The sequence below is a fragment of the Nuphar pumila genome, chromosome 2 (assembly GCF_984573655.1).
Source record: "Nuphar pumila chromosome 2, dmNupPumi1.hap1.1, whole genome shotgun sequence".
Lineage (NCBI taxonomy): Eukaryota > Viridiplantae > Streptophyta > Magnoliopsida > Nymphaeales > Nymphaeaceae > Nuphar > Nuphar pumila.
The window spans coordinates 144,763,640-144,785,692 of NC_143250.1; positions in this window are offsets into that span (position 1 = coordinate 144,763,640).

Sequence of the window (22,053 nt, forward strand, 5' to 3'; positions counted from 1 at the left end):
TACAATAAAGTGTAATGTGATTGCACTTGATCTGCCGACCCCACCCTGATTATTGGGGAGTACACCCAGCTTCCATCTTGCAGAAAAGAATGATCCAGTGGGTTTCAAACTCGTGACGTCTTTTCACATTTGTTGACTTCGTGAGTGGCACTTACCAGATGGACGAAGCGCTTGTGAGCTCAAAACTCATATATATATTATTTATTGTGTGAGAAAATATTGTCATTGTTAAAGTATAGGATGGTTTCCAAATGTTCTGGTAAATAGAAATTAGTAGGGAAGCTGCAATCCTGAGCATTTGTTGTTCAGCACTTGCGAATAAAGATGCATAGCCTTCCTGCCATAGCTAGCAAGAAATTAAAACTGCTCTATACAAATGATTTGATGTAATTTGGATTGATCTATTACTCCAAAAAAAGGCCAAATTGTTGCACAGGATTATCATAAGTCATTTTCAAGAAGCCATGTTTTTCATGTCCAGATTGTACTTGCACATGGTTGCGACCAACCGTTTATGGTTGCATGGTGGAAATGTTTCACCACAACATTTTTACAGAGGATGAGCTTGGTGTGTGTTGAGCATGGTCAATTTTGTGGGAATCTACCTTTAGGATTTTTTTACCAACATGTCTTTTGAACAAAAAAATTTTGCTAAAAATGTCGTTACTTTGGTGATCCAAAAGCTGATTCCTACTAACGAGTGTGTAGATCACAAAGGTTAGATTTGAAAGGAAAAAAATGATGAATTAAACAAATGGATTTTTGCTAAAATGATTATATATAGAGAGATGGTGGCAGCTGCTAACCACTTTTCTAGTTAACTGCCGTTCTAAACAGGTTTTCCCTATGTATTACTTAAATCTCAACACAATCGATTTACTTGAAAACGATACTTGCATCATGTTTTTTCATTGAAAAACATGATTTTTTAAGCTTTGAATATTTAAGAAAATCAGAAAATAATTTTACTGTACTGCAAAAATGATGCATTTTCGAAAATGGCTTACAATTTACCAAATCTGTCAAATGGACAATATCGTAGGTTTTTAATTTTTTCTTAACATTTTGACCCTTTGCAAGTCTGAATTTCTGATTTTCACACATCATGATGTTAAAATAATACACCCATAGAACTCATCAACAAAATCACATATGAGGTTGTGAAATTCTAAAAAATATTGCATAATTTCAAACAATTTAATAAACTTGTGATGAGTTTCGCACGATCACCAGCAAAATTCATAAAATTTATAGAAGTTCGATATTACGAACGAGTATCACATAAAGTATTGTGAAATTATGAAAAATTGTGAAAGTTCAATATTGCAAAATTTCTTATTCCAATCTCATTTGTATTGCACAATTACTTTTTCTTGCAAAACTTTGTCTGAATAGTATAAAAGCAAAGTTAGAGTTTCACCAAAACTATGATTTTTATGGTCTCCAAACAGTCAAAATTTGTGGCTATTTTCTTAAGGCCAAGCATCTGCTGTGAGAAGATCGGCGATGTTTCATCGACAAAAAATCATCAATGATGAGTTTTTTCAGTAAGGGCATCTTATGATATGAGTGACATTCGAAATGAAATCCGCTACTTATTCTCATCGTAGAGGACGGGGAACGATGATGATGTATCTCCCCATCAACATAGAGTTGGTGTATTTCACATTTAGCATTCGATCATGTGGTATGAGTGGGACATTCAACATTCCTGAGGCCTCTGTTTTAAGGAACTGAGTTTTTTTTCGATAAGTGCATCTTATGGTACGGTGGGATAAGAAACCAAAAGTTCACAAGTTAACATTCGATGAGGTGACATGCAGAAAAACAACATAGAGTGTAGTGTTTTCTCTCCATCAAAGATACAATGATATGTAACCTTCTTGAGGCCTAAGAGATAAAGGTACATTTGCACATACTTTGTTTTCTCTCAATTAAAAAGGCAATGAGAGGCAACATTCTTGGAAAAAAATAGAATAAATGAAATGTATGAGTGACTTCGCTTTGTAAAAGAATAGCTTAAATGCAGTGTATAAGAGACTTCACTTTGTAAAATAATATAATAAATGCAATATATAAGAATCTTTATTTTGTGAAAGAATGAAACGAATGTAATGTATCATTGATATCATTTTGTGAAAGAATGACGCTTCATTTTTTAACTCTTTTTTTGCATTTAGATGCCCTATTTTTACAAACCCTGAATTACAACCTACCTCAAACGATTTTTTTGGTGAATATTCTGCGAATCGTCGAGACGAATAAGAAATTTCATAATATCAGACTTTCATGAATTTCTTCACGTACTTTGTAAAAAAAAAAATTGATTACAAAAAATGAACAAAAATTCACACGTACCTTAAAATATTCCTTTCTAATTTAAAAAGAATAAACTGAAATCAACATGTATCCTTCCTGATGAGAAAATTTACCATTTATAAAAATATGTTCATTCTTTGTTATATACACAATTGATTCTCATAAACAAATCAATCATATGTTATGTAAACAACACATACCAAACAAAAAATAAGATCAAAGAACTTCATTTAATGTTATATATACAATTTATTATCATAAACAAATCAATTAATCAATTTTCATTTATATAAACAATTCATTTTACTCAAAAAACAAGAATCAAACAACTTTATTCTATATTATATATATAATTCATTCTCCTCAAAAAACTAGAATAAAAAAACTTCAACTTTCACCGTCACAAGTGCAATGGTGGCCTTTAGCAGCTTTTATCCACAAGCACATCCTTCGGCTTTCATTGCCGCAAGCTCAACACAACAATAGTCGATTATTCTACATAAATATCATTACCAATCCATAGTAAGAAAAAAAACTAACCTACAACAAAACATTAAATTGAATGAGTACTTGAACAAAACAAATACAATATTGAAAAGACATTATATAAACTACAAAGAAGCATATTATAGACTACTTTTTGAATGCATCGAATACTCATACATGATTTCATAATTGTGGTTTTGCTTGTACGAATAAGTAGGATTAAGGGCTTGTCACGTATGAGGATAATCCATGAATTAAAGCACTCCACTATATTAAAGGTTAAGAACCCATACCTTCTAGCTAGAAAATGATCAGTAGCTCAATGTATCGATTTTACCTTTTTTTGCAATATATTCATATACTTCTTTACTTTACTCACAAATATTTGAAATATAAAAATAACATTATGGTTCGGGTGTTTTGACGGTGCACCACCAATATGCACTAAGTGGTGCACCAAATTTCTTGGAAAAGTTTTTAGATAGTTTCTTCATGCAATATCCATAATGATATTTACGCCATGTACGAGGGATAACATATAGAAACTCTTGGTGCTTAATTGAGATAATCGTCAATTGTTGTCTAATATTGAACTTATTATCATTGTAGATATTTATTTAGTTCTTCACATGTCCCAAAAAAAAGTTTTATAACTTCTTCGACTCCTTATCTATCACTCCAAATGCTATAGAAAATATGTCATGTATGCCGACAATAAAATATTAATGTATTTTTCTTTTAGGAATGAATCATTTACCATTAATTACGACCCCCTTCTCTACTTTATTTACAGAGTGCTGCACCATTATGAGTGAGCATCAGAACAAAGAGAAAAAGAAAGCTTAGCTATCCATGCTTATGTCAGAATTTTAAGTTTTATAGTCTTTCTATAGTATCCCAACTGCCGTGATCTAGAAGATGACATGTGAATTGGGTAATCTGATTGCTCTCCCATTACTTAATCCGTGATCTAGAAGATGACATGTGAATTAGGTAATCTGATTGCTCTCCCATTACTTAATCCGTGATCTAGAAGATGACATGTGAATTGGGTAATCTGATTGTTTCTCCCATTACTTAATCACTTGCCTTTTGTTCACCGGAATACCTTTTTCATAACGTACTGCTTTGATCATAATAAAATACAAGTAGCTTGTTCTTATAAAGAACAGTGGTAAATGCAGTCTCTGTCAAACTGCTTTGATCATAAAAACCAAAAGAAATGTTATATATATACATAGTAGAGAGAGAGAGAGAGAGAGAGAGAAGGTGGTAGTTGCTATCTGCTTTTTTAGCTAACCGGGCTTTCAAAGGGTTTTTTCATGCATTACTTAAATTTAACAGTTCAGATGTGTTCGCCACGATTGATTTACTAGCAAATGATACTTGGATCATGTTTTTTTGATGAAAACTATTATTTTTAAGCCTTAAATATTTAGAAAAATCTTAGACTGTCGATTTTTTAAACCTTATAAAAACCTATCTGTGTATCAGAATTGGATAATCTAACAGTTGATTCCTATAAAATCAAACGTGTAGAACTCATCTATACAGTCAGATATATGAAAATTAAAAATGAAAAAAATCCCTTCGAAAACCCGGTTAGCCACGGTGGTTAGCTAGAAAAATGGTTAGCAGCTACCACCTTTTCTCTCTCTATGTATATATATACATAGAGAGAAGTATCTTGGATTTTGAATGATTGTATACATAATCAATGACTATTTATCCCCAGGTAATGTCCCACTAGAGTTAGTGTGACCACCTGAAAAGATCAGGTGCAATATGATTGCACAAATATTTGTGCATTAAGCACCTGATCACCCTCCATCTTAGAGACAGAGCCTGTCAGGTGTGCGGCTGAAGACCTGATGGAGGGCGATTGGGTGCTTAATGCACAATTTTTGTGGAATCATATTGCACCCCTTCGCGACTCGTGTGCTCTCACTGCAAGAGAGATAAAGCATTGATCAAATCCAATTAGCTACTTCTGCGATCAGATGAAACCATGTTTTTCCTAATGCGCTAATTAACATGGCATATCATTTGTGTTTCCACTAGTGTCATCTTTCTAGTGTATTACAATGCATGAAGTGACATCCTTCTGGTGGGTATGGAGGGCCGAAAGGCTTTTATCAAGCCGAGGCCTGCCAATGTGAGGTCGGTGATGGGGGTGTTTTCTTTTGGTCTAGCCAAGAAAAAGAAAAAAGTGACATCTTTTTTGGGTAGCTATGTGGCCACTTCAAAACCCAGTAGTCCCTTGCTGAAACTGGGTGTACTCTCTGGTGGGCAAAGGGACCTAAGGTTTTATGACAATGAACTCAGTGAATGAAGTGACATGTGTCATTCTCTCTAACGATCTCATTCAAATGCTAGAAGATGCTCCTTAGAAATCGATGAATCAAAGTTTAAACTTTAGACCTTGAGCTTCATAATGGTGGCAATGAGAGTTAAAAGGTGCTCTTTCTTTTTTTATGATAGGCAGGATGGAGCAGTCCTAGTTGGATTTGAACTTGAAGGCTTTGATATAGTGCAACTTTAACCAATCCAACATCAATATCACTCAAGTGAATGAATGTGAATCACGTGTTAAGTTCTGTAGTTGAACCTTTCCAATTTAGTAAATGCCTGAATTTTTGTGTTTTTTTTTAATTTATAACCGAAAGAAATTGCACCCGGCACAAAGACCTAGTCGCGCTGGCTCAGCCTGCCATACCAACAGTCATCGTGCCGGCAGCATAAAACTCTGAGGCTACGACCACAATTATGAAATCTTGGTCAACTCTAACACCTATCCCACTGGCGTTAAATCTTGGCTCGAGCAAAGGGGCGACACCAATGAGAATGGAACCTTGACTACTACTCGTCTAGCAGCCAAAGCCCCACCCCACCACCCCAAACCCCCTTGAGAGGGATTCAAAAAATCTATTGGGGGAGTAATCACAATCCCAGCTTTATGCAACAAGCAGGGTATCCACTAGGGGTGGCAATTTCTGACACGACCCGCCAACCCGCCTCTTAGGCGGGTTCGGGTTGGGCTTAAGCCAACCCGTTTAATAAATGGGTTGACCCGCGTAACCCGTTTATTAAACAAGTCGGGTTCGGGTTGGGGTATGCCAACCCGCCAACCCGGCTGACCCGTTTAATAAACGGGTTAGGCGGGTGGGTCAACCCGTCTGCCAACCCGACCCGTCAACCCGCCAACCCGTCGACCCGCCAATCTGACCCATCAACCCATCAACCCGACCCGTCAACCTGACCCGCGAACCTGAGAACCCGTTTACCCGACCCAACCCATTTATTAAATGGGTTGGCGGGTCGTGTCGGGTTACCCGTTTATTAAACGGGTCGGGTTCGTGTTTGCCACAGCCGACCCGTTTAATAAATGGGTCGGGTTCGGGTTGAGGTATGCTGACCCGCCAACCCGTCGGGTCGACCCGCCAATCCGCCAACCCGACACGATTGCCACCCCTAGTATCCACACACATACCCGGTTGGTGGCATTTTTTGTAATTTATCCGAACCTCAGGGGTATTTACTCGGCTAGAAAATCCGCATGAGTTTCTAATGCCCAACTGCATCAGAGACGTAATTGTGGTGGAAGGCCGGTTGGGTGAGATTTTCTCACCTTTTGTTGATCGGTTTCTTTTTTTATTGTACCCTCTTTTTACCCTGTCCCACTCTCGTGCTCCTTTATTACGTGAAAAGCTAGAGAAACTAGAAGCTCGCTTTAAAAGCGTGATGCTACTTTTGAAATTTTGTAGGATGATGGATCTCTCTTGTGCCATAGGAAATTATACTTTGGATTAAGAAATGCATTTTCATGTTTTTTTTTTTTAGATATTTTTTATCATAAGAAAACCTTTGAGAAAAATGCTCAAAGGTAGGGCTGGTAACCAAGCTAAACGAACCAAACAGGGCATGTTCGGGCTTAATTAGTGCATTTACCAATGGATTGAGTTTGTAACTCAGCTCAAGTTCGGGCTAGAATGAGATGAGCTGAACACGAGCGGACTTGTGTAAAAAAAAAAATTACATATTATTTATACATGAAATATGTGTATTACATTACACTTAAAATATATTATTTCAACTCATAGTTCATATTTTATGTGTATATTTTTTATTCATCCTTCTCTTTTTATATATATTTGATATCATTATTCCCCTTGTATGTTACACTGAAAGTATATATTTTTATCATTACATGCGCTAAACGAGCTGCTTGTGTCTCTGCTCGCCAGCCAAATGAACTGATCATAAATGAGTTCGTGAAGAGCCTAGTCGCAAGCTGCTCAATTAGTTTACCAGCCCTACTCAAACAAAGGTATGCTTAAATAATAACACTCGCTGCATCTACTCTTTTATGCTGCAATTCGAACATGCTTTCTTGCGTTTAGACTGCTAAGATATATATCTCTCTTCTCTCTCTCTCTCTCTCTCTCTGGGATCGTCATAAGGGCATGTTACACCCTCCTGGCGCAACAAGAAACCCAGCTTTTGCTGGCGCACCCAACGATAGCGCCATTGTAGAGCCGCATTTACTGGCGCAGAAATGGCTCACCTGAGTGACAGCCAGACTGGGAAAAGCTGCTGACTCCTTCGCCTCAGGTTCGACCCAGCCTACTAAGTGACCCAGTTCTCAATGAAAAAATAATAACAATAATATAATAAGGGCAGGTTTGAAGTTGGCTACTTTTTCAGTCATATTCTCTGCCAATTAAATCTTGGTCAACTCTAACACCTATCCCACTGGCGGATGCAACCCTACCCTTCTTCCATCATTTGTCTTCAAAAGTTGCCATAGTAGAAAACTTTGCATGAAGCCTATAATCCAATCCATTAGAATGACTATTCTACCAAAACACTTTTCCCAAATTAAAGGCCTAGTTTTCAGGAAACTTGCCCAGCCCTATATGAGCATGAATTTATGATGCATCAAAACAAGAATGAAATTTGGGTTTAAGGACAAAAAAATAATTTTAATTGAGTGGGAAGATAATGGTAATGCATTGCGACTTTTTTAAGGCTATAATGAGATAGGGTTTCATCCCTTCTTTGGTGGAGATTTGAAAAGCCAAAAACTTTACATTAGATAAAGGGAAAACTTTTTATTTCAAAATCACCCTTTTCTATCTGACCTTACAAAAGTGATCTATGCTGTCCGTTTAATAAGTGTAGACTTTTTTAGATTATTTGAATATAACATATGAACAGGTTTTTATAAGGCTTAAAAAATCAATGACTAAAATTTTTTATAAAATTAAACAACATGAAATCATATTTTTAAACACATAGGTAGGTCAAATTTTTTCAAATATGGATTGAAATATGAAAAATCAAATGTTCATACGGTATTGACAGTCAGGAGGCAAAGAATTCTCCGATATATATATATATATATATATATATATATATATATAGAGAGAGAGAGAGAGAGAGAGAGAGAGAGAGAGAGAGAGAGACTAATGGATCCGTGCTGAATAGGGTTGTATGCTTGTCCGGTGTTATTTTGCTGTTCTGACCCCATAAATGTGTCCGGCATAATCAATTTAAGAGGAAACCAACATGTGTTTTCGATGAAAAAATGATATTTGGAGCCTCAGAAATTTACAAAGATTTTGGACAGTTAAATTTTCAAAAGTTATAAAAAACCACCCATGTGTAGGAATCAAAAACACTTCAAGAACTGATCCCTATAAAATCAAGTACATAGATCACATCTGTACGGTCAGAATTTAAAAATAAAATAAAAAAACCCTGAAAAACTCATTTAGCACATACCCATTACTATATATATATATATAGAGAGAGAGAGAGAGAGAGAATTTATGTTTGCTACAATCGTTCATGCAAACGACCTAGCAGATGGGGGTGAAACCTCCTTTTTGGGTTTTTTTCTTACCTCTAACACCATAGATATGATCTACAAGTTTTGTTTAGTGAGAACCAGCTTTTACATCACTGGAATCCAACCTGTATACAGGTTTTCTAGTGATCCAAAAATCAATGGCTACCAAGCCATCAATTTTTTTGACTTGTAAAAACATGACATTATCCAAGAGTCCATTCCTACTAAATCGTGCATGCTGAGCACGACTGTGAGGTTAGATTGTGTCAAAACAATTGGCACTTATAAATTGTAGGTACAATTGTTTGTACCAAACATAAACTTATATATATATATATATATATTGTTAGTGTTGATTAGTCTTTAGGATCATTATAAATGCATTTCTTACCTTAGAACTTCCATGTTGATGAGAGAGAGAGAGAGAGAGTTGTATGTGTGTGTGCCTGTTACGAGTAGGGGTGTCAGTGATTCGGGTTTGGTTCTGTCCTAGGTGGAACCAGACCCAACCTGATTTGAGATGATGGTACCAGGTCTGGTCCCAAGTCTAATCGGATCAATCATAAGAGAAATCATAACCGGATCCTATAAAGATTACATGAACCAAACCTGGACCATACCCAGTAAAATCATATTTTTTATCATTTTTGCATTAAAAAGTTATGGATCTTAATTAGAACTCAGGTTGGGCCCGGGTCTGTTATGAAATTTCACGAACCATACCCGGTTCCATATATTATCGGACCCTTCAAGTCCGACCCAAATTCTAATCAGGCCTTCTTATTTATCACCAAACCCTGACCCTGTAGGGTTTGGTAGGAGTCAGGTCCAAGTCAAACCTGACCCATTGACACCCTTAATTATGAGCCTATGAATAGTGCTGGTAAACAAGCTGAATGAACCGAACTTAAACTGTTCATGCTTATCTTATTATTGTATCGAGCCAAGCCAAACTCAAGCTCATAATTAACCTGAGTTAAATCAGCCGAGTTTGAGCTGGCTTGTTTATAGAAAAAAATACATTATTCTAGAGCAAGAAGAAATGAGATTTACAAAAAAGTACATGTAAAATATATTTAAAATATATTCTTTATTATTTAACGAGCTTATACGAGTAGAGCGGATCCCAGTATCTATTTTTGATATTCATCTTGCGGAGCCCATTTTATCAGTTAGAACGAGCTCTTTATGAGCTGAACATGAGCTCGGCTTGTTTGGAAACGTTTTTGCCTACAGTTCCAAGGCAGTAACTATCATCTGATTTAGAAGTACGTGTGGGGTCATCTCTCCACTCGTGCAGTGGATGAAACAATGGTCTGAAGTTCTGAAAATGTAACATCTTTGTGGGGTCACCTTTGTGTAGGTGCTGTTCAAGATTGACCTACATGTACAGACTGTCCAGATCAAGGACTCACCGTCATGGGACTCACGTAATCACTCACCTGCAACGTTTTGTCATTCCCATTTGGATTGAACTTTTGTTTGAATGTTTTTGGCAATATTTTTATTGGGTCTCATGGCCACTGGATTCTGCCTTTTATCATGCGTCTTAGTTTTGAGAAACTGTGGCCCTTAAAACCTCTCTCTCTCTCTCTCTCTCTCTCTCTCTCTCTCTCTCATCAAATGAAGAGAGCAGACCAAATTATTACTGGAGCAATGAGAACTCCAAGTTTCTCCCATCATCGTTATAAATGTTATTAAAGTTTCATACATCATCCATATCTCATTGGTTATCTAAGAATGACAAATGCCATTGAAGATTCAAAATACAAGAGATCTTAGTTAGATTTTTGGCCCTTTAAGTCAACTAGTTTCTCCGTGTAAATATCATAAAATATAACATGGCCCATCCAAGGATGGGCACTAATAAAAAAAAAGTAAATATATAACCATACTTGAACAGAAGTTTAATATTGAAATATAATAATAAAAGGCAATTAAAATTAAATAAAAAAGTGCATTTCATTAAGTATTCCATGCAAATAATATTTATCTTGAAAAAAAGGCTCATAGAATATTATTCATTTTGCAAAAAACATAATTAAAAATCCAAGAAATAATACAGTTAGATAACCAGATTATTATAAAACAATAAACCTAAAATTAACCCCCAAATATGGAACATAGGATACAAGAAATCTCAATCTTGATTCAGATCATCTCATGAAAATGAAATGAAAACCAATCAAATAATACATAAAAAAATCTCAACACAACTATGAAAAATAAGGAGGAAACTACCAACCTCACAAAAAAGGTCAAAATCATGGTTAGGTTCTTCTCCAAACCAACCAAGCAGTAGAACCACCAAACAAGAGGAAAAAGAATATGGCTGTGTTTGGGAGGATGGCATCCGAGAGAATAAGAGGGCATCGGAAGCAGTTACAGGCAGTTAAGCATTTGCAACGTATTTGTCTGCTGTTTGGGAGAATAGATTTGAGAAAGTCGTAAAAATCAGTTAGGAATCAGGAGCTCCCAAATCCCTGATTTCATTAGTTTCGACTCCCTTCTGAATGATGAGGTATTTACAACTCATTCAAAAAGGATTTCAACGTAGTTTCAACATGAAAAGTGTCACAAGTTCACATGAACACAAAATGCCCCAACTCCCTTAATTGAGTTCCTAGTGCTTCCAAACGAAAAACAGAATCCACATTTTCCTTCAAAACCAATTCACACTACAAGAAAATCGTGGATTAGCGATGGTCTCTATCCATCGCTAATCCGTCGCTAAGCCGTCGCTAAACAGTTTAGCGACAGATTAGCGATGGATAGAGACCATCGCGAATTTTTGCTCGCTAATTAGCGAAAAAACTTATCTGCCGTTAATTCCGTCGCTAATTTGCGACGAATAATGTCCGTCGCTAAGTTGTCGCTAAATTTTAAAAATAAAATAAAAAAAAAATTGATCCCTGTCGGGCGGTATTCCGGCAGCAATAAGCCGGATTTATACCGCACCCGACAGGCATTGCACAGAATCAGTGCTCTCCGGCGTCGCCGTCCTCTGTGAACCGGTGTTGTCATTCTCCGTGAACCGGTGTCGCCGTCCTCCGTGAACCGGCTTCCCGCACCGATGCCTCGAGGTTAAAGTGGTTCGAGTCTCCCTCCGACTTCACCCCGGACGGAAGGACGATCGCAGAGGAGAAAGACATCATTCTGTCTTCAATATTGTCGTTCCTTGACAGTCCAGAGGCCGACCACTTCTTCTCATCCACTGCAGCTGCTGGCACCACCATCTTCGGCTCCAACGAGCTGCCAAAAGCTAAGGTTCCAGCCACCGCTTTTGCGTCTGCCTCGTCGCCGTCCTCCGTGAAATGGCATCCTCCGTGAGACGGCGTCACCGTCCTCCAGCGTCCTCCGACGTCGCCGTCCTCCGGCATCGCCGTCCTCCAGCGTCCTCTGACGTCGTCGTCCTCCAGCGTCGCCGTCCTCCGTGAAACTGCCTCGTCGCCGTCATACTCTCCGACGTCGCCGTCCTCCGAAGAAGTCGGTTTAAATCGAGCGCGGCCGATTTAAATTTCGAACGTGGAGAGAGGAAAAATTTCGCGCTCTGTTAAATCGAAAATTAGCGAGGGATTTAGCGAGGGAATTTTTCCGTCGCTAATCCGTCGCTAATTAGCGACAGATTAGCGATGAAACAACTTTCATCGCTAATCCGTCGCTACTTAGCGACGGATTCATGAAGAAAGTTTTCTCTAGCTAATCAGTCGCAAAGTTGCGACGGAAAAAATCCGTCGCAAATTTCCGTCGCTAATTAACATTTTTCTTGTAGTGTCAACACTTGTACCAAAAGAGACCATAATAAAAGGGATGTAAAGAAATGTATCTTATGAAATGTTCTCTATAGGCCTTTCCAAAATAAATTCTCCAATCATAATTGATAAAAAAAAAAAAAAAAACACAATAGAAAAGAGTAGTTTTTTTAACTGAAAACGTTTCCTATATATAAGTTTTCTCCTCAAAATAGATCAATCTAAAAACTGCAAATTAAAAGCAAATCATAATTAAAAATAGTAGTTTTTTATCAACAAAAGACTAAAGGTTCTTTTCCATATTGTTTCCCAAATTCCTAATCATAATTGATTGCAAAAATTAAAGGCAACACCTAATTAAAACGATAGTTAAAATTTTCCTAGTCTTCATGCATTAGAAGAAAACCTATAGGTTTTATCTATCTAGGAGAGAGAGAGAGAGATTTATGAAGATTTTTTTTTTTGAAAGAAAGAGAGGGTGTTCATCCATTTTTTATCATTAAGGAAACTGTTAGTCTTTGAAAAAAATGGCATTAAAGTGCCATGTTAGTAGCACTTTGTTTGCCCCCAATGAGGGTTGGCGTAGTGCGGTAAGGGCCTTGGCTGGTAGACAGGCAGTCAAGGTTTGATTCTCATGGGGTCGCCTCTCTGCGCAAGCCAACATGTAGCTTAGGCCTTGGGGGCAGGGGTCCTAGCCTCAGAGTTTTACACTGCTGGCACGACGACCGTAGGTATGGCAGGCTGAGTCAACGCGATCGGGTCTTCGTGCTGGGTGTTGTTTCTTCGGGTTATAATTTAAAAAAAAAAGGTAGCTCTCTGTTTATTGAGAAATAGTACACAAATAACCAAACCAAAGAGTATTTTATATATTTTTTCCCAGCTGGAGGGCCACTTTGGGTCATGATTTTTTTTGGGTACCAGACCCAAAGAGTATTTTCTATATTTTTTAATAAAATTAATTTTTTTAAATTATCCCTGTCCAGGTTTGAGATTCTATTTTTGTGACCTGGCGAAATCGAACCCGGTTATTAGTTATATGGGTGGATCCAAGTCAACCCGGACCCGGACATTGCCTGATCCCTTGGCAACCCAACCAATAATTAAAATACTTCAGCAATGAAAGCAGTGATATCAGGTGCACCTTACAGCTTATAATCCAAAGGTCAACGCTTTCTCTCAAACAAATTTAGTATACAAGTTTGTAAGATTAATCAAGTTGATGCCACCGTTCCACAGTTCATATGATGCAAACAATTTCGTACAATAATCCAGCGAACTCTGCAACAAGATGAGAATTTTAAGGCTAAAAACAGTAATGTGAGCATGCTTATAGCTAGGAAATTGTTTGGTCAACTCCACTGTGCACTTTATGAGGTATGCATTTGATTATGAGAGATCCAGTACTCAGGACCGAGTACTTAATTAAGTACTCTGTGATTTTCTGTGCTTTGTGTGGGTCGAGTACTTTAAGTATTTGGCCCAAGTACTGGATATGCCCTCATCTACAGGGGAGAGTTTTTTAGCAACCATGATAGTTTCTAGGCAATATAATGCCAACAATTCTAGTGAGAAATGCTTCACTGCTTCATCGTCTTAATTCATTGAAGCATACAGAACTCTCTCTCTCTCTCTCTCTCTCTCTCTCTCTCTCTCTCTCTCTCTCTCTCTCTCTCTATATATATATATATATATATATATATATATATATATATATATATATATATATATATATATATATATATATATATATACCATGGGTTTATATTTGGTATTAATGAAGGTATGAAACTATTGAGTTATAAATCATGGATGCAAGCTGTATCTGACTACTAGAGATGTATTCAAGATGGTTTGTTTATAAAGGGTTGGGCCTTAGAACATGTTTTTTCAGTGTAAGGCTATGGGTTTTTGAGTTGTATAATTTTGGCGAACTGCAAGCCTTGATTTTTTAAGCTCATGAAAAACTTGCTTACATGTCATAGTCACTTGATTCAAAACTAATTACCTATTAAACATTGAAAATCACATAAAGTATAATCTAAAAAAATTTGTAGAAGTTTCAAATAAGGGTAATTGTTTTCAATAGCAACATATATTAACCATGTCAAGAGCATAGCATTTTTCGCAAACCTGCGATGCACCATACTGCTCAGTCTAGTCAGCCTAACGGCCAAAGGTCGTGCACAATACTTTTCCATATGCTGAACCATTTTCATTAGCCCTATACACCACCTCGTGCTGATCAATCGCATCTTCAAATGCAAGTTTCATCTAGTTCATGTCGTTTAATGCAAGTTTCATCTAGTTCAAATGCAAGTTTCATCAAGCTATCACTTTCAAAAGAGGCACAAACTTGCCTTAGCCTTACGTGCCATGAAGTGTATTGCAGCTTCATACGCAGGACATAGCAAAGCTTCACCACTGAAGGAACAAGACCTTTCAGCCAGCAGTCCGAAGACTAGTTGATGATTGAACACTATAGCAAAGAGTGTCACCCAGACTCATTCGTCGGTACCTAGGCATTCACTCGCCCAACCTCGAGTCACCATACTCGGTTGGAACTACCTAACGTGATTTCTGAAAGAATTAGCCCTAATAAATACGCACCATCATGCGTCCAACCGCTATGCGTGGAAAGGTCTTGCAAGCTGAGAGGTCCTTAACCAAATCTTCAAAGACAACATCCTCTTATATGCTAGCACTGCTTAATCAAATAAGGATTTACGTTTGAGCCACCACACCACGATGCACTAACGTCGATATCATTGATTATCGCATGTGGCACTAACACTGCTCATCACCGATCAAGTCAACACATATTGCGCGTTCCTACCCTTGATGTATTTTTCACTCAGTAGAGCTCTGCACTGCACATGCCCCATTTTGAAGGCTGAGTTTGGGACATTCTCCCCAACTCAAACCATTGCCGTCTTCGACAATATTGATGCAAGTAAGAACACTGTCTTAACTGATATGTCAGTTTTCCTTTATACCTTGCTTTGGTCTACTTCTTTTTCTTACCCTACTCAACTTGTTTTGGTTTTCATCCATCATCGCCACAACCTTTAACACGTCAAGTCATATTCCTTAACACGTCTCCGTGTTAGGAAAGTTTTAAAATTGGTGATTTCTTTCCACCAAAAGTGCTTTAAAAGGTTTAGTCCCATATCTAAGAGAAATTAGTTTTTCTAGTGGTTTAAATACATCCTTTGTTATCTATTCTTTACTTTGGTAAGGCTTGAGTCTTTATGTGGATTGCGGACATTGTTGCACATCGTGCAACAACGGATGCATTGTTCGCGCATACGCGCGCGTGCGCGTGTGTACGCAACGGCGCTTGAGGCGCAATGTGGTGTTTTGATGGCGCACTTTGCACTTCGCATGCTCGCAGCTGTGCGAGGTGCATATGAGGCACAAATGTCCTTTTTGATTTTTCGGTTTTAAGATATCTGGCCGTTTGAAAGGTTTTGATAGCATTTATATTGAGTTTATGGCGCTTTGTGACTGTTGGACGGTTTTGAAGGCCTTTGATTGACAGTCAAAGGTGGGTGACCATTCAAGGACCTTTTCGTCCTATTTTCAAACCTTCTGGTTTATAGCCATTAATCTCATTTATCTCAAAACGTTTTGGCCTTTCTCAGAAGTCTATAAATCTTGTTCTTTTCCGTCTTTTGAATCATTAGAATTTATGACTCTCCAGTTTTCTCCATTCTTTCTTCTCGGTTTTGGCTTACAGAGTTCATGTGTGGGAGAGGTCATCTGTTCTTGCGAAGCAGTGACTCTCTTGAGGTTTAAGGTCATATGTTCTTGCGAAGCAGTGACTCTCTTGAGGTTCAAGCCTAGTTGTATCCTGGGAACTCAGTCGTAAAAAAACATTTTTTCGCATCTTCGAAATTCCCGGAGTGGGGCGATTGAAGTTCTAAAGATAGCGATTTTAAGAACGTGCCTCTAGGTTTGAGATCTTCTTTCTCAAATTCTTTTTCTTACAAGTTTGGGATAACAATTTTAAAACTTCAATATGGCCTCTGGTTCGACATCCAACTCCATCAATCTGCTTAGCCGTGACCTTGAAAAACTCGATCGATTTGATGGGTCAAACTTCAAGCGGTGGCAATCAAAGGTCTCTTTCTTGCTCTCCGAGCTGCATATCGACTATGTTCTCAAAAAGCCTTGTCCCACTGTTGTTGCTAAAGAAGTTGAGACAGAAGAACAGAAGAAAGAGCAAGAGAAGTGGCTTACTAACAACTACTGATGCAAAGGGCATATCCTGAACACTTTAGTTGATTCTCTCTTTGACTTGTACTCACCATTGGAGTCGGCTGGAGAGTTGTAGAATGCTGTCGAGATCAAGTACAATGCAGAAGATGCTGGTAACAAAAGGTTTATCGTAGATCAGTATGTTAATTTTTTTATTGTTGATGATAAGCCTATAATTGCTCAAATTCATGAGATGTAAATACTGACCTATAAGATCAAAGGAGAAGGTATGTATCTTGATGATGACTTCCAAGCTGTTGTCATCATTGGGAAACTACCGGATTCATGGAAAGAATATAGAAATCACCTAAAACATAAAAATGAGAAAATCACTTTAGATGGTCTTCTTAAGGACATCTGAATTGAGGAGGAGACTCGTCTTTGTGACAAAAAGAATTCGAATCTTAAAGAGGGTTATCCTAAAGTAAATTTTGTTAGTAACAAAAGTGGCAAAATCATGAAAACCCAGAAAATCAAAAAGAATTTTGTGAAAAGGAAAAAGCCAACTGATAAAAAGAAAATTAGTTGCTATGTTTATGGCAAGTTTGGTCATTTTGCTAGAGAATGCAGAGAACGAAAGAGGACTGGCCCTAAGCCAAATGAGTCAGAAGAGAGGCTTGTTGTTGTAATCTCAGAAACCTTTATGATGGCTGTAAATAAGAACTGGTACCTGGATACTGGAAGCACTGTTCATGTGGCAAACGACAGGAACTTGTTCAAGTTGTATGAAGTAGTGGGGGAGGGATGCAATCTCTTTATGGGAAACTCTTCCTCAACTAAAGTGCTGAGAAAATGGAGTGTGGAGATTAAGTTCACCTTCGGGAAAGTCCTAACACTTAAGAATGTCCACTATGCTCCAGAAGTTCAAAAAAAATTAATCTCTGCAGATCTCCAGTCACGAAATGGTTTTAAGATTGTGATTGAGTCTGGGATTGTAACTGTGACCAAAGGAAAAATCTTTGTAGGAAAAGGGTTTGCCACTGGTGGTATGTTCAAGATAAGCATAAATGAAGCTACTACTTCTGTTTATATGGTTGATTCCTATTTTCTTTGGCATTCACAGTTAGGACATATAAATTCTCGTTGCATTCATAATATGAATAACTTTGGTCTTCTTCCTTGTCATGTTAGAATAGAACATAAACATAAGTGTGAGACATGCATTCAAACTAAGCTAACTAGACTCTCGTTTCCTAGTGTAGAAAAGAATTATAAATTGCTTAAATTAGTGCATTCTGATGTGTGTACGATGGATAATGTTTTGAGTCGTGGTGTCAATAGGTACTTTATTACCTTTATAGATAATTACCCGAAATTCTCTTATGTTTATTTGTTGAAACATAAATCTAAAGCATTTTTCAAATTTCTTCTTTATCTAGCTGAAGTACAAAATATGTTTAAAACAAAGATTGTACATTTAAGAACAGATAGAAGAGGTGAATACTTAAGTGGAGAATTTGATAAATTTTGTGAAGATAATGGTATTATCCATCAAATGTCAGCTCCTAGAACTCCTGAACAGAATGGAGTAGCAGAAAGGAAAAATAGAACACTTGTAGAAATGATGAACGTTATGCTTCTTAATACAGGTTTGCATTCCAACTTATGAGAAGAGGCTATACTTTCTACTTGTTATATTCTTAACCGAGTTCCTTATTCCAAATCTGAAAAATCACCTTATGAATTGTGTTTTGGTAAGAAACCTAATCTTAGTTATTTTTGTGTTTGAGGTTGTTTAGCATATGTTAAAATTCCAGAAAATAAAAGGAAGAAGGTTGGACCTAAAGCATTTAAATGTGCTTTTGTTGGGTATGCTGAACATAGTAAAGCATATAGATTTCTGGACATTGTTAATGATGTTAATATAGAATCTAGAGATGCATCTTTCATAGAACATAAAAATGCATTTGATTCTCTTCTTGATGGCAGTCGTATTATAGTAGATGAACATCCTGTTAATGACATGATTGAATATTCTAATGATTGTGCTGTTGAACCAGAAACTGAAGTTAGGCACAATAAATGCATTAGAAAACCAACCAATTTTGCTTCTGACTTTTATACATTTCTAATTAAGAATGAACCTGTGTCTTTTCATGAGACGATGTTTTCTCAAGATGCTGCCTTTTGGAGAGAAGCTATTAATGATTAAATAGAATCAATTATGTCTAATAATGTTTGGAAATTAGTGGATTTACGTATTGGTTGCAAAACTATTGGCTGCAAATGAATTTTCAAAAAGAAATTAAAAGTTGATGGTACAATCGATAAATTTAAAGCTCGTTTGGTTGCAAAAGGTTTTAAATAAAAAGAAGGTATTAATTATTTTGATACTTTTGCTCATGTAACCAGAATATCTACTATTAGAATTTTGATTGCCATGGCTGCCATATATAAGGTTCAAATCCATCAAATGGACGTGAAAACAATATTTTTGAATTAAGAATTTCATCATTTGCTCATCAGAAAACCAAAATTCTTAGAGTTCTGATCGAATCAGGACTCTTTCTTAGAGTCCTAATCAGATCAGGACTCTCAACCAAAATTCAATTTCATTCTGTTTTTAACTGTTTTTCAAAATTCTCTCATTTGATTTCCCAAAAAATCTAAAAATTAAGAGTCCTAGTTCAATCAGGACTCTGTCCTTAGAGTCTCAGTTGAATCAGAACTCTGTTTTATTCCAGTATTCATTATTTTTTTCACTGTTTTGACAAGTTCTTTCATTTGTTTTTCAGAAAATACCAAAAAAAATCTAGAGTTTCAGTCCGATCAGGACTCTGTCCCGGAGTCCTAGTCCAGTCAGAAGTCTGTTTTGAAGTCTGTTTAATTTTCATTTTAAATTTTCTTCGTTTGTTTTCAAAAATTAGGTTATTTTGTAGAGTCCAGTTAATCCAGGACTCTATTTCAGAGTCCTGATCGAGTTAGAAGTCTAACCCTGACTGTATTTTTTGACTTGTTTCACCCTTTTTCGATGAAATCTTTTCAAAAATTTCTTTGTTTGGCTTTTAAAAAACAAAATCACAGAGTCCTAAGAGTTCACGACTCTAATTCGGGGTTCCAGTTCGCTTGAGACCCTATTTTCAAAGATCTTGAATTTCAAATACTGATTTTAACCCCTTTTCAAAGCCATTTTCAGTGTTTATTTCAAAATTCTTCAAAACTCGATGTGGGCCCACTCAGTTGGCACCATATCCAGAGGAATTCTGACTCGGTTAGAACCCTATGCCATTTCAAAAATTCTAATTTTAAGTTTACTTTTGAAAACTCCTTCAATTTCAAGTTTTAAAATCGCTTTTTGAAAAACTCAAGTAGGGCCCACTCGGGGTGGTGCCATATTCGAGTAAGTCAGGGCTAGACTAGGGTTAGTCAGTGTATTAGTTAGTGTTAGGGGTTTAGAAGAGTTAATATCATTTTGAAAACCCATTTTGAAGTTTAGTTTTTAAAACTAGTGTTTTTAAAGGTTTTTAAAAAACCAAATGTGGAAGATGCCAAGTGGCATCACATTTGGACTTTCTAGGGTTTAATTAGGGGTTAATTAGGGATTAATTAGAGTCCCGCCTAGGCTATAATTCTCCAAAAAATCGTTTCCCCCTTTATTGGATTTATTAGAAAGAGTTCTAAAAAAATAAAACTCCTTAATTAATCCTAATTAAGGAGGTTTTGAAAACCTATAAATAGGGGACTTCAAGAGGTCAAAAGGAGCTCTTTTTCTCTCAAATTTTCGTGGCCTCTCTCTCCTCTCCAGCACCTCCACTTTCCTCCATTGCAGCTGCAGCCCCAAGGTGAGTTTATTTAATATTATTTTATTATTATTTTATTAGTTTTTATGATTTTTCAATAGATTTCACCATGGAAACTCTTGTGTTCATGGATTTAACCATGGATTTCATCCAAGAACCCCAAAATCGACCCAAAAAGATGATCTAACTCAGTTTGAGGGTGATTTCTAGGATTCTAATCCATTAGAATCGATGAGAGGTACGTTTTTCATGTTCTTAACCGACGAAACGTGAGATTTACCCGTTAAATGGGTTAAATCCATGATTTCGAAGGTGAAAGCAAATTCCAGCCATTGATTCCTGAGTTTTTATTTATTTATCTATTTATTCATGTTTATTTTACGTTTTCCAGCATATAAATAATTTTTATTTACTGTTTTATGGTTTATTTTATTGTTTTTCATTAGTTAATGCATATTTTTTCAAGTTTCTTAGATTTCTGTGTGTTTTTAGTTTAGAACAGAAAAGAGCATGCTGTTTCGGATTGAAATATGTGTTGTTAATTTCTGATTTTTTTATATGTGATGCATGCATATGTGATGCATGCATATGTGATTGAACTACTGTAAAAAAATCAGAGATTTTAGACTTCAGGAACCTTGTCAGAAAAATCAGACATCAAGTCAGGTTTTTAAAACTTTAAAATCATTGTGAAAATCAAGAGGGTAACTTGTTGTTATGATATTTTTCTCATCCTATATCCGATTTTAGATCTGTAAATTGCTATGTATTCATGTTAATTGGATCTATCTACTGTGAAATTTGCAGAATTTTTTATCACTGTTTAGTATTTTTCCTCTGTCAGAGACTCTGATTTTCAATTTAAAACTCGTTAGGGTTTACCAAAACCCTAATCAGACTTGTGTTGTTTATAAATCCCAAACTACAGATCCGATTCAAGATCTGTAAAAAGTGAGTATTGTTATTTTTCTGTCAACTGTTCACTGTTAAAATATCAGATATTTTTAATGAGTACTGCTATTTATCCCAGAATTTTCAATTGAAAATATCAGTTAGGACCAAAATTAAAATCAATATATTCAAGTCCGGATTGTCGGATGGGGATCTCTCTGGTTTTAAAGGCTTTTTCATATCTGTAAAAAGGAAAATTTTTGTTTTCCTGTCTATTTGGTATCTGTAAAATTTCATAGATTTTTATGGAGGTTTGACCCCTGGTTCGGGTCTTGGACTGAGACTGGTTGGTGAGCTAGGTCAAAAATAGCATATTTTTAGGGTTTAATGCAATTTTCGGATTAATTTAATGCCAAAAAAATATTTTTATAATTCTAATTTGATATTAGGGTTATAAAAAGTGCAGGTACCAATTTTGAGGATTTTTAAAATCTGTTTGATGCTTGAATGGCTTGAATTGCAAAACAGGGCACCCGAAGAATTCCAAAACACTGCAAAAATCACAAAATTTGTGATATTCTTGGATTTTCGTGTATAAGCATATATTTTTAGGGTTTAATCATATTCATAATCATATTAGGATGCTTTAGGTTTAATTTGATGCTCATTTGATTTCATTTAGTGCCTAAAACCTAAGTTTTACCAAAATATTTTCTAAAAACCCTGATTTCAAAGCCATAGTCTTGCTATCGGGGGC